The sequence below is a fragment of the Odontesthes bonariensis genome, chromosome 10 (genome assembly GCF_027942865.1).
Source record: "Odontesthes bonariensis isolate fOdoBon6 chromosome 10, fOdoBon6.hap1, whole genome shotgun sequence".
Lineage (NCBI taxonomy): Eukaryota > Metazoa > Chordata > Actinopteri > Atheriniformes > Atherinopsidae > Odontesthes > Odontesthes bonariensis.
In genome coordinates, this window is record NC_134515.1 from 26,098,613 (window position 1) to 26,120,813 (window position 22,201).

Genomic DNA, 22,201 nt, shown 5'->3' on the forward strand with positions numbered 1-22,201 from the left:
ATCGCTAATGTTAGACAAACTGTACTCAAAATAATCAAGTCCCACACATACCTGCCTCCATTTAGGTTTCACAATGCAAATATTCTAGTGTGAGGACAGATGTTCAGAGTAAATGTATTATGGTGCTGTATTAATGACAGCTTTTACAATGACCACACTGAATCCACAGAGCCAAAACTGAACTTTGACAGAAGTTACACTGTAATATTTTTTTCTCAGTGTGATTGAAGGCAGGGCTGGTTCTCTCCAGGCACCCTGCCTTCCTCCCACAGTTAAAGAATATGTATGTTAGGCTAATTGGAGCTTCTAAATTGACCGTAGGTATGAATTGTTTCTGTGTTGGCCCTCTGATGGACTCGTAACCATTCTGCAGGGTATACCCTGCTCTGTGACAGCTGGGATCGGCACCAACCCTCCCACAACACTGAATATTGTAAGGTGATTACAGAAAATTAAATTCACCATTAAATCATTCTGAAATGCTAACTTAGCTATTTACAGATGCTAAATTAAGTGATCTGAAAATGATGTGTTTACATGCCTCAAAGCATTTAAACAGAATGTAACTCTTTTGATAAGTGCAAAGGTCCGAACAAATATGAAAAGAATGTGCGTATCGAGCTGTGAGTCAGGAGACAGAAATAAAACAAAGTGCAAATATAAATCTGTTTAAAAAAAGGAACAAAAAAATATTTTTAAACAAGTACATGGAAGAGGAAGTATGTGAACGGAGGATGATGAGGGATAAATATATGAATAGAATAGGGTTAATTGTTATATTGTAATTTACTTAGTATATGGTATATATTTATTTATGGGGATATTTATATATATATATTCATATTTACATTCATATTTACAAGGATATGTATGTAGTATATATTTATTTTTGTGATTATATATTTATATAGATGTTTAGGAAGTGTATATATGGCATATATTTATATAGGTGTATTGTAGTTAGGATATTTACAAACTGAAGAGTAGTTAAAAGGGGTTGGAAACTAAAAGAGTATTGTACTTCTTCCCTTTTCAAACAATGTGCAGTGTTTTTTTATTTATTAGCACTTTTTTTAATTTCTCTTTTTCTTTATTTTGTATGCACAAATAGAACATACATTTTTTTTATACATGTTCGAAAATAAAATCTATCTATCTATCTATCTATCTATCTATCTATCTATCTATCTATCTATCTATCTACCTACCTACCTATCTATCTATCTATCTATCTATCTATCTATCTATCTATCTATCTATAAAGTGGGAAAGTATTCTTTGTGCTAAAAATGTTGTCTTAAACTTAGACTGTTTGCAATATGACTCTTTTTTTATATACATATATATATATATATATATATATAGTTACTATATTGCTTTACAATAAAACCCAACTGCCCTACATATCAAAAACAACAACATTTAGTTTTTGAGAGAGTTACAGTATTTTGGTTCGGCCTTGCTGCCTGTGGCTGTTTGCACGACAATACTGTGTGGCTCGAGTGAGATTTTAGAGCTAGTGAAGATGTCATGCACTGAGTCAGTGTACATGTGTAGCCTCTGCCAGCAGCGTTCACATTGAGCGCGATAGAAATCAACAAAAGCACAGAGGCAATATGAATATGATTTATGTATGCCCTCTACTCTCTGAGGAATGTTTTCAAGGTTTTTATGTCCGCATGCAGATGTGCAGCAACGAGCTGTTTATCTGGAATATGAGTAGTAACAAGTCAACATGCATGTTCATGCACAAACACATGGCCGGGTCGATAAATGGGAGAGCTGACAGCACTGGCAGGGTCACATTTATTTACACTGTCTCGTCAATCCCTTTGTGGCCTTAACTGTCTTAACGGCCGCTTTCTGCACTGAGATGGTGAACAGTGCCAGGCGCCATCTTCCTTTACTTAGTTATTACATTTCCTATGAGGGTTTTGTTTTTCGAAACGGCAACATTATCGTCCCCTGAGGCTCTCAAGCCAGTGATTTAACAACTGCTCCCATTTTAGCTTTATCTGTTCAATCACGTTGCATTGATTTCGCATTGAATGAGGCTGAGGTACATTTCACCAACAGAAATGGAGGCAGAGAGCACTGCCTACATTGGATTTGACCATACAGGGTTTTGACACTCTATTTACACAAAACAGCTCCACTTTCATCATCCCTCTTGTGGGTGTATCTTCTCATCTCTTTTTCTAACAGTGACATTGTAGTACATTTCCTCCTTTTCGATTTTTTTTATACATTATACAATCATCTATTCCCGAACCCTCTCGTGTCTTCACGTTCATCTTAAGTCAATCTGAATGTGGAGCGCAAAGCCTGGAGCTTCCTGTCGGTGTGTTTTCTTCTTCTATGCAAAGTGTTGTTGCTACTTCATCAGCAAAGTAGAAGCACGAGTGGTGATATTTTCTTTGCAGCTGTCATCTTTGAACACCCTGGGACCATTCTTACTCTCAGCCAGCTTTTACTGTTTACAGAGAGTGGTGCTGATAATTGTAACATGTCATCATGAATTGTTTGACCAATTCTTTTCTTGATTAATCGTTCACCCGATTAATAACGTGTGAAAAAACAATTAGCGAAAAAAAAATAATGCAAAAATACTCCTTCTAAAGAAAAAGAAATTCAAAAACATGTTTCAGAATACAGCTCTCTGCAGCCAACCTTGATGCTTTTTAGATGATCAATTTTATCTTATCAGCAGCAGAAAACTAAAAATGCATCAGTCGTGATTATTTGAATAATTGTCCCTGTATTTAGTTGCACAATTGACCATTCAGTTCATATAACAATGTCTCATGTATGTGTGTGTGTGTGTGTGTGTGTGTGTGTGTGTGTGCGTGTGTGTGTATGTGTGTTAGGAGATGTTCCACTACCCTCCTGAAGGCTCATTGCTACCTGTTTGGAATTTTAAACAGCTTCCCTGTTCCTCTTACCTTCCCACAACTGACTCTGCAGTCACCTAAATTATCACTGAGGAAATGTCCCCATATGCCTCTCGCCCATTGACCGGCTGGGATGGGCTCCAGCCCCCCCGCGACCCGACCGACGGATTCAGCGGTATAGAAAATGGATGGGTGGAAATGTCACCATATTAGAATGCTTGCAAGTAAATAAGGAATCACTCATTTCTATCCTTGCCTCTCATGGACTGACATCAGGTAGTAAAGGGTTTTTTGTATCTTTGAATGTCCAGTTAGACTGTGGAATCACAACTGGTTCAGTGTAGAGGTACAACTACTGCTGAGGCGACCCTGATCCGTGCATACATGTGCATTCTCCTCCTGAAACCATTCGTTTTTCTCCATTTCAGTTTCGTGTTTGAGTTCTGAGAACGATCAACACCAAGTAGCACGGGGGTGTAAATACCGAAAAACCTGAAGCCTCTGTCAGAGAAAGACCTGATGAATTAAAAGGGCTTCACTCCAAAAAACAATTAGACAAATATCAAATAAGCAACCTTAGCAAACATTCTCAAAGGCTCTCAACTGTTTGATAGATATATTTTGGTGAAACCGTTTGTAAGCAATGGTATACATAGTTATCTTATCATATATTTACTCTCACCTTGTTATGATTTCATCAAAGCATGCCAAGTGCCCATCTTGAAAGAAATAAACATTTTTTCTGTCTGTCACAAACCCTTAATGGCTTGGACCAATAGATAGGCCTGCTTTGACCTATCTTGTTTCCTGCCATTGCAAGTGCATACAGTAGTGTTTTTATATTACTGAATATCCTCTTCTACCTTCAGGCAGCCAAAAGTTCCCTTCATCTTTGATTTGCAGCTAAGGGACGTGACATTTTTACCGTCGTGATATGACAGCTGCAGTCTTTTAACGGAGGACTTTTGCAAAATAATTATTCCAAAGCAAGAGAACGCAAACTGGCCGTTCTCTGATGCTCTCAGAAATGGTTATAAATCACACAAACGTGTGCATGTCAGGGTCCGAACGTTGCCAGTTTTTTCATCTAGGATGTGTACGAGTTTGTTTTTTTTCCAGTTTGATGCAAAGTCAAGTGAAAAAGAAAGAAAACCCCTTTTAGATTTGTCTAAATTTTCTAAATATAACGGAGATGGTCCGTGAATGCACTGCACATAATTTCCTTTGCATTTGTCTCTGTTAAAGATTCAAATTAAATCTTGAATGACAGATGCAGGTTTCTGTCGCATTTCAGAAAAATTCCCTAACTTTTCTTTTTTCATTGGGTTTGTTAAATAAGACGCACAAGGTGTGGGAGAAGTGAAATACTTTGGCAATACAACTACTTTGGCTCTTCACATTAGATGCTTTCACCCCGACCCAACCTCTGCAACCTCACAGAACACGGCGAACCGGGCTGCCCTGAACTCTCTCATCCAACTCTAACAGAGTGCGGAGAATCACCAAATCTAGGCAGCTTCCATAGCTAAGAATCAATGGGCTAATTTGATCGTAAAGAGCTCTGGGTTTCACCATCTGCAGATGACCTCGGAGCTGCGGTATAAAGTTCCATCATAATTCAAACTTTACTGAAATGGCTAAACCTGCAGCCTGCAGCCCGGGTAAAAGACTCCATGAATTAAGCTCGTCAAGCCGCCTTGTGATTTGTGTACTCCTGTGGAAACTTAATGGCCTTATCGATCTGCTAAAGCAATGGCATCCAATTATTCAGACATCAGTCACCAATATGTTAATATTTCTCTCAGCTCCTTCACAGTTTGCTGTGACCGCACAGACTCGTCTGTGAACAGAATCTAATGTAGTGTTTTCCATCGCATGTGTAAAAACAGAGTGTACTGCACGGAACAGTTTGGTGGGTACACTGATGTCCACACTGAGTGCAACCTCTAATGGCTACAGTCATGTAACACAAGGTTTTACACCTGTGTTATAAAATCAGTGAGAGACACAAATCTGGCCCTTTTCAGCTTCTCAGCTCCACTTGTAGAACTTTCATGCATGCACCTATTGATTCCATTTCTTTGGAAAGAGGCTCAGACTACCCCAAATCCGTTGGCTTCCATTCATCCTTGCTTGTGATTTTGTGAGTGTCTGTGTTGACACGAAACGCAGAGGCGCACAGATGAGTTACAGCGGCCCCTTTGTGTGCAATGAGAAGCTTTTTTCTATATGGAATGGGTAAAAGTAACAATTGCAACAAATGTTTAGAGATTACGTTTCTTCCTTTTTTTTTTTAAATAATAGACCCCTGAAACAGTTATAACACTGTTTTTAACACTCATCAAGCACAATTCAACATTTTCTAACTTTCTCAGCTGCCCCCCCCTACCACTCCAATTCTTTGAGTTAGACTTGTGTAGTTTTATCTAACTTTCACTCACTCCATTGAACTCCAACAATTCTTCTCTCCCTCAGCCACACACTTCACACCTTGCTCTTCTCGTTTACCACTTTGTGTTTCTTTAACACCTATAGTTTTCCATCTTTCTCCTTCTCTTCAGGTAATAGGCACCATCTATCGTTATCTGTAATCTTGTCCCTGCATCCTCTCAAACTGCCTTAAACTAAACTCCACAATCTCATCATCTTGTCTCACTTCTCCCTCTTCTTCCGCTTCATCTTTCATCCCCACTGTTATCGACACAACAGGATCCCCGCTCACTGTGTGTGTTGTGCATGCGTGCGTGGGTGTGCGTGCACATTTGTGTGTGTATCTCTTCATCTATCTATGCTCTTGTCTGCCTGGTATCACCATGGTGACGGATTTTGGTGCTATCTGTCCCTGCCTTGTGTGTCTTGGCAGCAGCCGGGGCGCAACAATGACGTGTCCCAGTTCATAGGCCACCCAGCGCCAGTGTCACTGCTCAGCGTTGACCCTGCTCAGCGTTGACCCTGCCAGCTCGCATATGGAGCACACATATGGGCCTCATCTGCAAGAGATAGGTGGCCTGTGGAAGCCACTTTCCCTCCAGGGAAACAAAGCCAGTTCACTAAAGGCCAGCTCCGGCAAAAAAAAAGGCTACAGGTTGTCCAATGACATTTCAGCGTCTGTCTGCTTACGAGCGGCTGCAACAATCTGTAACAAATACAGGGACGCGCTCCTGTACATACAACCGAATGTTTACAGTGTACCAAGCAAAATGTCAAGGGTAGTTTTATATTTGGATTTGGTGACATTTGTTACTAATTTACAAAAAAACAAAGTAAGAGAGAGAGAGAGAGAGAGTGAGAGACAAAAACTTGATCCGAATTCTCATTTGAATGAGCAACTGGATGATCTGCAACCTTTTAAATGTAATCAGGTAACTGCTTTATATTGTGTTAGTTCATACTCTATAAACTACAGATTGCTCGCAGCTGCGAGGTTTGTAATGGAAGTTGCATGAATGCCTTTTTTAAGAAGGTAACGCTGGTTCATCAGAGCTGAAAATATCTTTTCTCTAAGAGGGCTTCACATTTGCCGTCACGTTTGTGGTGATTCTGTTTGGAAAAACCAGAAAAGGAGATTCTTCTGTCCGACATGAATACATGTTGATATTTGGGTGTATCGGATTTAAAGTGTTAACAGGCCACGATGGCCACAGCAGTGCATCTCAGGCACTGCTGTGGACTTACACAAAAGTAATGCTCTATTCCTATTTTTCTAAAAACGTTTGCAGTGCCCTCACATGGACTTCCAAGGGTCTCCAAGGGCATGTGCCTGACTGGTGTACATTTTGTACAAACCCACAGCTAATATTCTTGCAATCTTTCATGTAAGGTGGGGTTCTTTTCTTCTTCTCCCTTTTTTTTTCTTTGACTTGTTAGCAGGGAGACACAGGTTGGCATGTGACATATTTTTGGATCATACTTTGGTGATTTTGTCTTATGTGTACACTGTCAGTTTGACCTTTCTTTACAAAGTGGCTTCATCTGCTTTTTCTAACCAAACCAGAGTTGTTTTCTCTCGGGTGACTTTGCTGTCATCCATCCTCCTCCAGTGTGAGGTAATTGGTAGCTTTCACAGCAGCTTCCCCAACACAGGATATGGTACACACAATCCTGCTCTACGATGAACACACTGGGATGTGGTTTTACTTCTTTTCTCTCCTTCGTGCTACACCAAGATGTTTTGGGTTTTGAAAATGGTGCGCAAAGAAACGCTGTAAACTTGGAATGTTAATCCAAGATGGAATCCGATCAGTATTCTGTTGTGTTATTGGTGACAGAGAGCAGCATGCTGCAAAATGAAACGTCCTCCGAGGTAAAACAAAAATGTTGTAACAGCCCCTTAAAAGAATGCCATTTTTTACTACGAAGAGACTTTGCGATAAACTTTGCTGTCAGAGGCTGATCTAAGTTGAAAGTTGAAAGAAGGATGTGGGATTTGAAATGTAAAAGTAAAGAAAGAGCTTCTTTTTTTTTACATGTATTTTGTTGCAAATTTTTTAGTTTAAAATTTTTTAAATTTTAGGGTTTTTTTCAGCAATTTGGCGTTTCATTTTGTTGTTTTAAAGTTAGAGCTGCAGTACGATGCTCTTATAGGCTGGAGCCTCTCTGTGTGAAGTTTGCATGTGCTCCCCGTGCTGGTGTAAGTTTTCTCCAGGTGTTGTGGCTTCCTCCAGGCCACAGACATGCCTGTCAGGTTAATTAGTGATTCTACATTGGCCACTGGAGTGAGTTTTCATGGTTGTTTGTCTCTGTGTCAGCGCTGTGATGGACTGTCGGCCTGTCCAGGGTGCACTCAGCCTCTTGCTTGATGCCAGCTGCAATAGAGAGACCACTGTGACCCCACTGTGCAGAATTAAAGCACGTGGATTATTCTTTTAACTACTGCTATGATTTGTGGCAGTTGTAATGGTGGCAGTTGCCGTGGTATTACAGTGTCACTCTTTAGTAATAAGAACAAGTTGGCTGCCTTTGTAAAGTGCTTTGAGGTGACCTCTGTTGTAAATTGGCACCATATGAGTAAGCTGAATTTAATTCAGTCAAATACAGTTTAAATACGGACATGGCTTGCAGAAAACAGCAATGAACTGGAAGTGGATTTCATGTTATAAACTGCAGTTCTAAACACCAACGTGATCACATCCGTGGAGTAAAACTGAGAAAAAAGGTCACCTCAAAATGAACGCAGATTTATGTTGTGATGGTTCTTCAGAGTTTACATTTCACACGTCTCTCTGTGACTGAAAAACACAAATCTGTGCTTCAGGATGAAGTGAAGCATTTAGAAAAACTAAACTACTTATTCCATTTTTGACGTTATTTACGCACCAAATTGTGTTCTTGGTGTGAGTTTGATTTGAATTGATCCCAGTAGTAGTTGTTGAAATTGAAACCCGCTCAACTTTATGGTTCCTCCTGTGTCTCTCCTGTTATGGTTAAAAGTCAGGAAGCGGCGCCTTGTTGAGCCTCTCCCACCAAAGCAAACATCTCGCTATTTGTTTTCTCGTGCTGGTGTTCTGAGGTGAACTGATGGCACACACACCGCCGCATCTTCTCTCTCGTTCCTGACACCCGTCTGCAGGCTGAGAGACAGACGGTGCCTGCTCCGCCACCTCCACCTCCACCTCCACCTCCTCCTCCTACTCCTCCCCCCGTGCGGCGGTGGAGTCGGCCTGTAGTCCGCTTCCGGGTTTCGACGAGGCGGACGGACGCGCGGTGCTCTTGGAGAACGGACTCGCTTGCCCAGAAGCCCCCGCGCCGCCTCAACTTACAGAACTGGCTTCTTTGGGCTTCGGGAGTGTTTCCCATTTAAACAAACAGTGCCGAAGATGGCGGAGAGTTAATGGTGTAAAGAAGAAATTATCGATCCGGCAGAGAGATACGTTCCCAAGGTAAGAGTGCGCTGCGTGCCGCCCAGATCCTTTGGCCTTAGTTTGCTTTTGGCTTTTGCATTTCGACAGAAGACGGAAATGCAGCGCGTTGGGTTTCCAGCGGCGGTGCACACACAATATTGGCATCGGTGCGGCGCGGAGGGCACAGAGCGTGGTCTCATAATGCATGACAGCGGGGAATCACCCGGTTCATCACGGCGATGGAGTGCACGTCAGGTGTCACGTTTGCTCGACGGGGCTGCGCTGTAAAGCGGGCGGATGTTCGCCAGTTAATAAACTTATCTCGAGCCGCTCAAACCGCTCCGTTTGCGCGCAAGCTGCTGGGGTCGCAGAAGCGTTTCCAGCAGATACGTGACAGAACATCGGGAAGTTTTGAGCGAGCGCCCACTTTGAGCTGTGGCGCTCCTGCCCCCGGACACCACGCGCGGCGTGCGCTCCGCGGACAGTCGGCGGGGATGTGGACGCCAGCTGAACCTGACGCTGTCGCAACATGAGGGAATTTGGACCAAAAAAACCCCCCAAAACGTTTATTGATCAAGCGTGTTCAAACACACGCGGCTGTGCAGAGGTGTGCAGCTGTGTTTAAGACATGATACCGTTGTGTTTTCTTTCCTGTCAAAGCCGCAATAAAACGTAATGCAGGAAGGAGGCAGACGATGCTGGCTGTCCGTGTGTCAGCCAGCCTTCCAGAGCGATTAAAGAGAAAGGGGGAGAAAAAAAAAAGTGCAGAGCCTCCACTGTGTCCTCACCGTGCAAGACGGTGCACTCAGTGCCCGGTGCATTGTCTCTAAATGTGTAAGGTGAAGGAGTGAGTGAACCGTTAGGGATCTCTACAAACCATTTCAGCCATGACCCCCCCCCCCCCCCCCCCCACAAAAAAAGTGCCCCACTATATCTGCAGGGGGCAGCAGCGTGGCCCTGTGAGCGCCCGCTGCCCCGCGCCTCTGAAGGTCCACGGTTTGATCCCTGAGACAGTCAGCTGGGACTGTGTTTGCGCGTGTGTCTGCGCACATGCAAAATCATCGTGTCCTTGAGCCGCCTGACACTAGTGCCCCATTCCAGCACCAGGCTCTGACCGGGGTGGGTAACAGCAGTCTGCGGTGCGCGCAAACACAGGCTGGAATGGATGGGACGCGGATCTGAGTGCCCGGGTGGACCGCAGGTGAGAGGTGGGAGGCCGAGTTAATTACGCACGAGTTCACGTCTAAATTGAGATTTTACCGTCTTAATGTAGCTGCATCTAACGCTTCCTTTCATTGCCTGTTACTTTGTTTTATGTAGAACATGTAAAAAAAAAAAAAAAAAACAGTACAAAAAAGGAGGAGGGTGTTTTAAGTCTATAAATCAGCAGTAAGTCACATTAGGGTGGAGTTTTGAACACACTAAAGCAAATCTACCCTGGAAGGCTTATATTTGGGGAAAATAGATATGTCAAAACGATCCAAATTTTTTAAGACACCGACACTGTAAAGACAATCAATCGTAACAAATTGGGCGAAAAATTTTGTCAGTTTATTGATTGTTGGACTAAAGAAAATGACAAAATTCGCAAGTCTGCTGTCCATGAAGATTACAGCCACTAAGACTAAGACAGATGCTGGATTTCTTGATTCCAAACATGGTCCTGGACTATGGGCAACTTTGAATGGCGTTAACTTGTGGAGATCCTTAATGATAATAATAGTAGGAGTAATAATAGTTTAAAAATAATCATCATATAAGAAGATGGGGACAGTAATTGTGGCCTCTCTGTTCCGGGACTGTTTAGTGTGAATTCCTCTCAGTCTCGATGACACAGGTTTTTAAAGTCTGGCTTTCATCGCTGCACAGTTGGTCAGCCGCTCTCCGGTTTAACTGGCTGCTCCCTGTTGTGGAACTTGAAATGATAAACTGACAATTTTGATCATCTGCTGCTCAACTAACCCGTTTGGGTTTTACGTCCTTGGTGTGTAGGCGTGTGGCAGTGAGAAGCCACAGCACCTCGCTCCCTGACAGATTTCCAGTCAGCTCTGTGGCCCAGCTCTCTGCCCACGTGCAGTCGCACATACACGCCCACGACCTGCTCACAAGGAATTGAAGGGGACATGGACAGGCAGGGTTGAGGAAACCCCATGAGAGTGAATGGCAGGATGAGGGCATTGATGAGGAGGAGGGTGACAGTGACGCATCATCTTTGCTGAATGGGGGAAAAAAAAGGGGGGGGGGCAGAGGTTAGCACTGGATGCTGGTGACTGGGTCAGGCGCTGGGGGCAGGGCTCCTGAGGCCGAGTGGAAGCTGTGTTCTGTGTGTTTGTGTGTTTGTCTGCTGGATGTTGGTGAGAAGGAGATGGGGGGGGGGGGGGGGGGGAGTGGGACCTCAGATGGAGCCACTTGCTGGAATTCTGTCTGGCATTTGTGAGTTTTGTTCCCATCCTGGTCTTTAGTTGATCCCGTTTCCGCTCCCCTCAAATCAACCCAGTTATATCTTGTTTTTGTTTTGTTTTGTTTCCCTCCTATCTTGTGGAGTCGGGAAGTTTCCGGCTTGAAATGGTTCACATTCTTTGCTGTGCAGTCTCCTCTCTGGTATGCTTCTCCCGGCTCCCCCTGCCTCCCCCTCAGATGCGGCGTTGGGAGCTGATCTGTTGTCCTATTTTCTGTTGAGGTCCCTCTATCTGATGTGTCAGGATGCGTTACACAGGATTTCGACTTAGACAGCTTTTATTGATTTCACTCTGTCGAGGAGACGTCCTTTTCCTCTTCCCTTTCTTTAAAGAAAAAAAAATACCCCACTTTTTTGTCCTCATGTCATTCATCGTCCGCATACCCACCCACCTGATTTGATTGTTTGAGTGTGATTTCATTAAAGCGTTACCCTGTTTTAACGTTCAAAGCTGCTGTAGGCAAAGATCTTGGAGATGAGGAAAAAAAACTGCCAGCGTTTTGAATACAAAGCTTCTCTCCTGCAGCCCCCTCTCTCTTCTCTTTTCAAAGCCAGTCCCCATTCAGGGTGGATGTCCATACCGGCGTGGTCACAGCTAGCAGGTCTGATACAAAAAAAAACTGTCTGATAATGGGGGCAATCCATATAATACACAGGGAGGAGGAAAAAGCAATACGCAGCTTTCTGTACGGCGGACAAGCTTTCGCAGTGATGCTACACAGCAGAACTCTTATGTAAATGCGGTCATTCTGTGTTGAAAACTTTATCAAGTTGTTGGCTATTTTAATGAAACCTAGTGGATTAACCTTGTGACATTTGCCATCTAAACGTGAGGTAAATGATCAAATTGGCCACCGCAGCAGCATAGCCTTAAGCTCAGCTCCTTCTCAACGTCGGTCACATGCATCTGCCTTTTGTAGAGCAGCCAATAGCTGTGCCTCTCCCCGACGAGACCTGTGATCGGGCAAACGCACGCATCACGTTGTCTGTCACGTTGTAAAGATTTCTGCGGGCTGAAATGGAACCCACACCGGGAGATGCGATAGTGTAGTTGTCCTCTCAGACCACATGGATTACAAATTCTTATTGGAGGATTAGTGATTTGGTTTCCAATGGAGGCAATTTGCTTTCACTGGAGATTGCGCTGAACTTGCAGTGCTGAACATTTCTGATTGGTCCAGCACTTTTGACACCTCATTTCGGCCTTTCAGGTTAAGTAATGTTGTATTTGGTCCCTCTTGGTTCTTGTAAAATCTATCAGCTTTATGTTGTACCGCAGGAGTTGTCGCTGCCTGTAAACAAAACATTTAAACTCGGCCATTCATGTCCGTTTCTGTGAGTGTAGGAGAGACACGGTGCTGTGGTTGAGCTGGGTGTTAAATGAACGAGGAGACGGAGCAGCAATTTGTGAGGACAAAGCAGCAAATTCAGTTACATTCACATACTTTTAGAGCAGTTACATTCTAAAATGCAAGCAAAAACAACCACCCTTCGGCGCCGCTCTGTAGGAAGGTGCCACATTGCTGATTTTTGAGACTGTGGCTACGGCTGTCACAATAACCAGAAATGTCTAGCACTGTGCCCAACCTTAGGGAATGCAAACAACTGCCACAAAAGCAATGTTCATCAGTCATTGTACAGGCACTGAATGTCAAACGCTGCATAAAAAAAACAATCGTATTGAAACATTGAGGGTATATCATGCCGACAATCTGTCCCACCGGGTTGATCGCCACTGGGTTATGGTGGGGTGTGGAGGGTCGGGACTGCACAGGTATTTTGGTGTCCTGGGGCTCTCATCGCGCTCCCTGTCCACTAGTGTACACTTTTGCCTGCAACCAGGCGGTTGTTACCAGTGTTGTTGTGAGACAGGCTCCTTGTGCCCACCAACAGTATGTCCCAGGGTACTTTTGTTAGAAATGCGGCTCGTGAATCAACTGAAGACTTAATTTGTGATGATGGATTAATCTAGCAAAAGGACAACTGTTTGCTGTATTCCAACAATCAAGCCCGAGCTGAAAGTCACTGAACAATCTCCTGGGAGTTTAACAAATTAAGATTAAGATCTGATTTGTTGGTCATGCATACACACAAAATTTGTCCTCCGCTTTTAACCCATTCAGGTTGGCACCTGTTGACACACACGCACAGGGTCACACACTCAGAGACAGATGCCAACCCGGAGTGGTGGGCAGCCATGAAGTGCCCGGGGAGCATGGGGGGTATGGTGCCTTGCTCAAGGGCACCTCAGCCATGACAAGGAGGTGGACTGACACCCCTCCAGCTATCAGTTCCACCAATCTTTTTTGAGTGGCGAGAGTGGGAATTGAACTGCCAACCTTCTGGTTATTGGATGACTGACTCTAACCACTGAGCCATGGCACCTGAATGACTCCCATATCACAAATCCTCTGATATGATGAAATAAACTCATGGGCTTCAATTCCCAAAGTGAAAAACCTTTCACAGAGTGCTCGGGACCTGGGCTGAAGGTTTGTAACAGGGCAAGTCTTATGTGCCGCATTTAGCTCTGGTCAAGTCTGTATTTGCTTGCGTTTATGGCTTTGCTCCCAAACTAGAAGTTATCAAGAGACACTTCGCTGCTTCTCCTCTGATCATAAACTGGAGGTTGGCAGTGGATTTATGTCTTTGTTAACTGAATAAGCTGCATTTTGCTGCACAACTGACTAACCACATGTTATTAAACATTTTGCCTGCTTTTGAGGCTCCTTCCACTCCGAGTATTCTGAAGTTTGTCCTTGACTGCTTTGAATTTAATTAATTGAGCTAAAGAGATATCAATGTATCCTGAAGTGTTAAAGATGATATTACTGGTAGTCACTTGTAGATATTTTTTTTTTTTTGTGATAGTTAACTTTCCGCTCCGTCTCTGACCCCCCCGCACAACAGATTTATATGCGAGATCATTTTTTCTGTAAGTTTGAGTCCTTTTTATCAAGCTGCTGATCTTACCGTCTGCAGTTGTGTGAGTTGTATGAGAGTGACATGTGTGTTGGAGTTCATGCTCCAGTGGTTGTACAGGAAGCTGTTGCACTGTCATGAGCCAAGACATTGCAGGAAGAGATGATTGTGACACAAAGCCCATCATTTGTCAGTGCTGACCCCATCTGCATTATGACGGATCAATATTTTTACAAGAAACTACAGCAGTAGGGTCAATCAATACGCTAAAGTACATAAACATGGATTAGAGTACGTTTTAAACAGACTTTAAAGGAGCACTTTGACATTTTTAGATTTACACGCTTCTTGCTGAATATTTCAATAAAAAAAAAATATAAAAAGGTTTAATTTTTACAACGCGTTTACCGTAGGGTTTCCAATTCAAGACAAAGCACAGCTCAAAACTTAAAGCAGCGAAATAGCAGTCGGTATATTTGTGCGAGAAGAAAACCAAGTAAGTTTTAAATAAAACTGACTCATGCCTCCTTAAATGGCATGTCAAGCAGTTGTAAAGCCTGAATAGAAACGAGTAAAAGTGCAAATAAATGTTTGCAGCTCTGATTTATAGTGGCTGATGCAGTTTGTGGAAATTTGAATTGAAATTGAATTATGAAAATGCCTGTGACGTGGAAGCTACATTCAGATTTTTGTTTTGTTTTTTGTTTTTTTTTTAGCACCGCCACACTAATGTTGTCGAATGTCACCAGAGGGGGTTTCGTTTGTCAATAGATGATCATATGTGTGACGTTGGATGGATTTGGATGACTCACTTGTTTTAGTTTGTCGATGCATAATTATAAGTCGGACGAGAGAAGTTTACCACAAGAAAGAATATTTCTTTTCAGAGTGATCACGGGAAATAAGAGGGGAGTAATACAGGGAACAAGTGAGGGTGTTGCAGTTTGTGCTCGGGGAAAAGTCAGGGTGCCCTTGTATCCTCTTTGTTGTTACATCAATTCTTGATTAACTCCTCTGTGCGTTTCAAGGTATTAAAGAAACCCGTGCTCACTGTTGTGGACCAAAGCCACGAATTTTCCGAACTGATGACAACCGAACAACACTCGAAGACAAATAAGCAGGTCACATGAAAAGCGGGAAGCGCACTGTATTAAAAATGATCTTGATGGTAAATTATGATTTTTGTCTATGAAAGGAGTGTCACGCAAGCTCTGGTTCCAGCCTGTCTGTTAGTCAGACAATAATTAGCATTTGTCACCAAGTTCTTATTATAGGATGAAATAATTTAGTCAGTTGAGGAGAACTTGCACAATAATTGCCACGGATGTCTATAGATCATTAGAGTTACAACACCCTAGCAAGCTGTGAAAACAGGTCACCTAACTGTCATTGACACTAATGGCAAACACAAGCCATAGAACTGATCCAAGTAGTGGTTTGCGCTCCAGGTGACCATTTAAAAAAAATAAAAAAAATTGCAACCATTTCAGTAGGAAAAAAAAAAGAAGCAATTTCTGTAAAAGTAGGGAGCTGAAAAGTAGTTAATGTGTGATGACAGAAAAAGCACGGAGAATAGTTTGGAGGGAGGGGAGAGAATAAGAGATGGGTGGGTTGAGCTGATGGACTGTCAGGACTGTGCACTGTATCCTCGCTTTCTGTTTCCTTTTTCCTTTTTTTTTTTTTTTCCCTCCCCTCAGAATGCCTCTGTGCAGCTCATGTCCTCTGCTGCTTTATTTTTCTGAGAGCTATTTCCTCTGTGAGAGGAATGTCAAGTACCTATCTCAGTGCGCTTTTCTCTGCTCCGTTTTGTTTTCTAACTTCACTCTTGACTTCTGTCTCTTCTTCCTCTGCTTCATCTCACTCGTTGCCTTCTCACCCGTCTTTCTTTCACTGTAATCGATCAGCTGGTGGCCAGGACTGCGTGTGTCCAGCTCTCAGTGCTCAAGCTAAATTAGTGAGCGTAAGATCATGTATTTTTGCAACCATGGCTTTGTTGTGTTTGTGTGTGTCTGTGTGTGTGTGTGTGTGTGTGTGTGTGTGTGTGTTGGAAGAGGGGCGACGGAGATGGAGGAGTAGACGATGGGGGAGGAGACACGAAGAGTCGTTTTATTAACGTGGCGGCTCCCGCTAAAATTCAGGGAGTGCTGTTGCATCCAGCTGTTACTGGCTGTGCGAGGCTTCGTTGCCATGGCAACACAGCCCTGCGCGCCTGCTCAAGGTCGTTCATCCAGCTCTGAACTGAGCAACGGCCTGCACATAGGATGCACACAGAGAGAGAGTGAGTGAGTGAGAGAAAACAGAGGAACTACTTCAAAGTGACCAATCCGAAGCTCTTCTGTGACGGTGTGGTCGCACCAACTCAGTCCTTCCTCAGTCCGCCCTTCTGATATATGAACACACACACACACACACACACACACACACACACACACACACACATATATAGACATTCTTTCTTTCCCTCTGTAAAGAAACAAAAGAAGAAAAAGAAAAGGAAAAAAAAGGAGAGAACCCCCCCCCCTTATACCCCCAGCCTTGAGGCTTGTTCTTTTGCCAGCTGATAAAATATTTAGCTGGTCAGTGGGAGACGGAGGGATACGGTGGCTGCAGAAGGAGCGAGCAGCGAAGCTCGGCTCCGTGTTTTCCTTTCACGGTGGTGCATTGCTGTGAGGCTACCTGGGGCTTCTTCCACCTCCTCTCCTCTCTCTTCCTCTCCTCTCTCCTCACAGGGCTGCAGGAGCATCTCTTGGGGGTTGTGCTGCATGTTTGCTGGCACTGACTACACTCTCTGCTGCACACTTTGAGCACTAAGAGCTTCTACACAGTGTCTGATCACAGCAATCTTACGGATTCGTGTCATGTAATATGTGCAAAACCACCGTCTAATAAGAGGTATCACTCGTGAGGGGATGAATACCTGCTGAATCATAACTCTGCAGCTTTGTGAGCTAATGCTGTTTATTTATTTGTCTAGTTGATGTTATATCTTTTTTTACAGATTAACAGATTTTCTCAGCCGATTCTGATTGAAAATTGTTATTTTGTCTGGATCCCACCTGCCAGCTCTAAGTATGTCCAATTCAGGTTTCCCTCCCCTTTAAAAACCACGAAAGACAACTTTTGTTTCGCAGAAAATGTGGCTGTTGCGTACATGTCGAAACTTAAACCATTGCCACGAATAACTATACCCATGAACAACATTTCAGAACCTCGCCAACCTTCGGGAGCTTCCCCCCCCAACAGATCGTGATGAAAACAAAGCATTTCAGTTTTCCCGTTTGTTTGTTTGAATCCCCATTTTATCTGACTTGAAGCGTCACAAAGGTTGCTGATCTTGTCAGTGCTTCACCTGTTGATAGTCCCTGATCGCTGGTCCCTCAGCGCCCTGCCAGCCAGCGTCACATTTACAGCTCAGAGGACGCCTATTTTGATAAAAACCTTGGTGTTAAATCTTCAGTTGGTGTATTTATTGCGGTTTGAAAGCAGCGTCGTTCCTGGCAGCATCTTACTCAGCCAACTAGTGCATCTCTATTACTCCTTTGGCCAAACATTTGAGCCCCACTATGAGCCGTTTGTCTTGTAGAGGCTATTTTCCATTCAGTATGCATGTTTTATATATGAGTAGATTAAATCAGTTTGCCTTACTTGAAGTGATCATCGCAGATGCTCACACTCTGATGTCGACGCTGGAGGTACATGAATTCTGCAGTTATTGAGGTATTACTGCCAGAGCAGCTGACAGACAGGCATTACCATTCCTGTAGCGCGGAGAAGGAAAATGAGCACAAAGAAAACATGTCATTCTAGGTGTAAGCATAGAAATGCGACACTTTGACACACTTGTGGCCACGTCTGCGTTCTGCTAATACGGCTCGAAGGGAAACTGACACAGAAACGATGACAGTTTGACGACATTAAGCCATAAAAAAGGCAGAGGTGGCACGTCACACTTTTAAAAAGGCCATATTTGGAGAACTTTGACCACATTGTGGTGGAGATGAGTCGGCCTGCAGTTCAGTGGCGGTGGTAATTATTCACCATAAGAAATTATTGTATAAGGTAAGCTGTATCGGCTCCATGAGCATGTATGTCAGTTTGCTTGGTCGATGGTTTATTATTGTATTGTTATAAGAGTCAAAACACATGGTTTTTGTTTCCGAATTTTTTAATTTATTTTTATTTGCTTCATCCAAATTGATCTTTATCACTGCGTCAGTTGGGTGTGGAAGGGAATAGTCTGCTGCTGGAGTCTCCACGGGATCTCTTGAGTTTAACTCCTTGAATGAAGCAGCCAGAGTTCAATGTAGCACAATTAAACTACAACAACTGTCTCCGTCTGCGCTGATGAAGAAGTTTAAAGGGTGTGAACAGGTGGGCGTCTTCAGAGGGGTCCCAGCGGGATCCCTTGCGGGCAAAACTTGCAGACACGCGAATGTAAGGATGACATGTGCTGGCGCCTCAGGTGGTGTTCTTCTGTCTTTTGCTTTCTGCCGGGCGCATGCTGATTTTTTTTTAAATTATTTATTTATTTATTTTTAACAGGTTTTTCACAATCCACCACAGAGTCACCGTTTTTTTTTCGGGAGCGTAGTGAAGAATTATGTAGCTGCTTGCGGTCAGTGACGTGATGGTGAAAGGCAGTTTTGTGTGTGTGTGTGTGTGTGTGTGTGTGTGTGTGTGTATTTGCGTGTGTCAAAGTAAGAAAAAAACACAATCCGTGAGCCCCAGTCAGGAGGAGAGTTGGATTGTCAGGGTTAGGACGAGGTTAGTTTCACGTTTCCCTTTGCTGTAAGGTAATAGGTGCTTGTTAAAGGGGTCCTCAGAATGGTGTGTGTCTAACAAGGGGAGTTCTGTTTTTTTACTCATTCTCCATTGTAAAAATCTTGGCCTAGTTTATGTGTTTGAGAGCTCCTTTGCGAGCCCCCACACACACCACACATGCATGCGCTGCGTTTATGGGGTAGGAACTGAGGTAAATGTTACCAGCTGCAGCACAGCGAGCTAGTGCCTTCAACTCTGCCTGAACCCGACTGTTACGTGACCACCTCCTCAACTTCATTCACTCCCATCCTGCCGTCCCCTCAGACGCCACAACCCCCGTGTGTGTCACTTGGAGCATATTTGTTCGGATTGTATGTGTGCGGCAGCATCGAAGCGGGCGGTTGCAGTGGGGAAAATGCTCAGACACTAAATTCCTCAGGTTGACCGAGAACTTCAGCAGGTCATCCTGCGTCTACGTCTTGTTGTCTTGTGATGGCGTTCGGAATAAACTAAAAACAATCAAAAAACGGACAACAATGAGAGCGGTATCTGTGGAGCATAAAAAGACAAAAACAAGCCAAATGCAACGACTGTCACTTGAAATTCAGCGGTTTCACTTTAACTCCGTAAACCTGTTGCGTAAGAGGTGTTTGGCTGCCTCGGAGAAATGTTTGAGTGATGAGATTTTGAAAGCTTTCACATGAGGTGCAGAGAAGATGCGGGATCAGGCTGTAGCCAAACTGCTGAGTCTCACATTCTGCTGTGGAAGCGGAGTTACTACCATTAGATCATGTGTTTCTGACAAGCTGGGAAGTTTGACAGAAGCTCTCGGCGCTGTGGCCTCAGCTCGGCCAAAAGGGAGTGTCTTTGGTCGGATCAGGTTTTCCTCTCTAAACCCTCACCCCTCTCGTTTTCTCTCCCTCCGTCACAGCGAATCTGTTGGTCCTGTGAGAGGTGTAGTAAACAGGCGGTGCCTGTGGAGAATTTAGATATTGATTTGATGCAGTGCGAGACAAATATTTTGGTTCCTTTTGTAATCCTCTTTAGGTGCTTTTCCAAATTTTTCGTTTGTTTTCTCCAGCAAATCAAAGCTGGTGCAGATATTGCTTGCTTTTGTGGGAGCTTAGCTCCAGCATTAGATATGATGCTCGGGATGAAATATCATCTCCTCCTGGACTCAACTGACCACTCGGGTACCCATCAGGCGAGGAGCCTCGGCTTGCCTGCAGATCTAGGCTGCTGTAGATCTTTATTGAGCCGATTAAGCCCGACCAACGGCGGACAGAGCGACAGCCTGATAACAGCACTGGTTCGGGGTATCATCTGTGCGCAGAAATGAAGGCAGAAAGTCACTTGTACCTTCTTCCTCGGCCATGGGTTTGAGGTAAAATTTGAAGAGAAGGGAAAAGAAATTGGTTCGGGAAAACCTTTGCAGATTTTTGAGTTGCCGTCCCTCTTTCCCAAAAATCTTTTGAAAGTAGTTTCGAAGCAGTTTGTTCACATTTAAACACAGAGGGCGTGTGCAGTCTTGTCATTATGGGGACTTTCCTTTCGATGGGGAAGGAAAGCAGCCGAGTTGTGTTTATGTGTTACTACAGCGAACACATTGGGAACACATGCGCGCTCCACAGATTGTGTTAGCCGAAAAAACTGTTTGGCTCTCACACGTCGGTGACGGGTCTCCAGTAAAGGCCTTGTGAAGAGTACGTGTTAGCCCGCCACAATCTCTCTCTCCCTCTCTCTCTCTCTATCTCACCAAAGCTAAAAATAACGCCATCTCTGCGCTAAACTTAGAGAAAAGGAGGGGTGAAGAATGAAGAGAGGGTGGAGGGAGGAGAGGAGAAGGTGGGGATGACGAGAGTCGGAAAAACAAACCAAGCAAGAGAAAGAGGAGAGGAGATGGACACAGAGGAGAGCAGGGGCTGAGGGAGGAAAGCACAACAAGCCATTAATAATTTACCTGCAGGACACCTCCGGTTCGACCTTTTGCTCTGGCCAGCGGTGCTCAGTGCAGAGCAAAGTGTCGAGCTGAGTGTTGTATGGTGTTCAGGAACTCTCCTCGCACAATCTAGGTGGTGTTCACAACTGGCCAGGTGTGCTCAGATGCTTATCGCGCCTTCGGATCCCAAATAGCTCTGTAGTTTCAAATTTATAAAAAGCTACCGTTCAGAAAAGGAAATGCAATCTAGAAAGGCGAGTTTGCGGAAAGGATTCGTGCATTTGAAGCTTCTTCTTTGAAGGTGTTAATATGTTCAGAAGCTTTGGACGGAAAGTCATTTGTCCCTCGTTGCATTAAACTTGAGCAACTTGTCAGGAACCAGTGTGTGTATTTCTTATGTTCTGCCCATGCGTTAGGATGATGGCATTGCTCACTGTAGGGAGGGATGATTAGATTAGGATTAGAAAAGGCAGTTCTATTTTGGCTTTAATTCTCAGCGTGTACAATATTTATATACACGATACGTTACTGTGAAGTAGGGCTGCCACAAACGATTATTTTGATAGTTGACTAATCACCGATTATTTTTATTTTTTATTTTTTTGATTAGTCGACTAATACGTAAATTGAATGTAAAACGTACAGCTTATCGCACCAGCATGCAGCTGCTCTTATATAACCATCATTAGCTTTCAGCTTGAAGTGTTTAAGCTAGGCTATATGCTAAACTAAAAATAATGACAATTAAGATGATTAAGTTCATTAAACCTTTAATGAAATATATGTGCTAAGGTTAATTAATCAAATCGTCATCGCTAATGTTAATGTTTGCAGCTGTCAATATGAGTAAGTAGTAAGTTATCTCTCTTTACGCTAATGTTAGCAGCTAACTAGCAAGTTAACTTAACTACAACGTGCTTCCTTTCCAGGTGCTCGTGCATCGCAGTTGTGCTGCCGTGGAAGGCAAGTTCTGCCTTGCAGATATTGCATTGCACACTTTTCTCTTTTTTTTTTTCTTAAAATGATCCCACACTTTTGAGCTCCGTTGCTCGGGTAGCCATGATACCAGGGTTAGGGTTGAGACCTCCGTCTGGTATAACTTCCGGTGACATCACGGCTGACCCCGATTACCACTACTGCGCATGTGAGTCAAGGACAGAAAGACAGACGTGGCAGTGGAAGGTGCTGCTGCAGTTTTGAGAGGAAAACAAAGTTTTAAAAAAAATAAATAAATAAAATAAACGACGCATCGACTATTAAATTAGTTGTCGGCGATTTTAATAGTCGACATAATCGTGGCAGCCCTACTGTGAAGAACAGCATTCAAAGCTGTCTGACTTACTCAACAAACAAACCACTTCAAAAGCCTTGAGATGAAGTCATATAAGAT

General features: G+C 43.6%; 1 protein-coding gene across 2 annotated transcripts in view; it reads left to right on the top strand.

Moving 5' to 3' along the window:
• The first annotated feature begins 8,602 nt into the window (after nucleotides 1–8,602).
• Nucleotides 8,603–22,201, top strand: part of LOC142389801 (nuclear receptor coactivator 3-like) — a 66,701-nt gene continuing 53,102 nt past the window's right edge. The window contains exon 1 of one of the 2 annotated variants that reach the window (XM_075474916.1): nucleotides 8,603–8,770. The gene's annotated coding sequence lies outside the window, so the exon portion shown is untranslated. Of the gene's footprint in view, nucleotides 8,771–9,815; nucleotides 9,933–22,201 lie in introns of those variants that run through there. The other variant, XM_075474918.1, reaches the window with a different exon arrangement.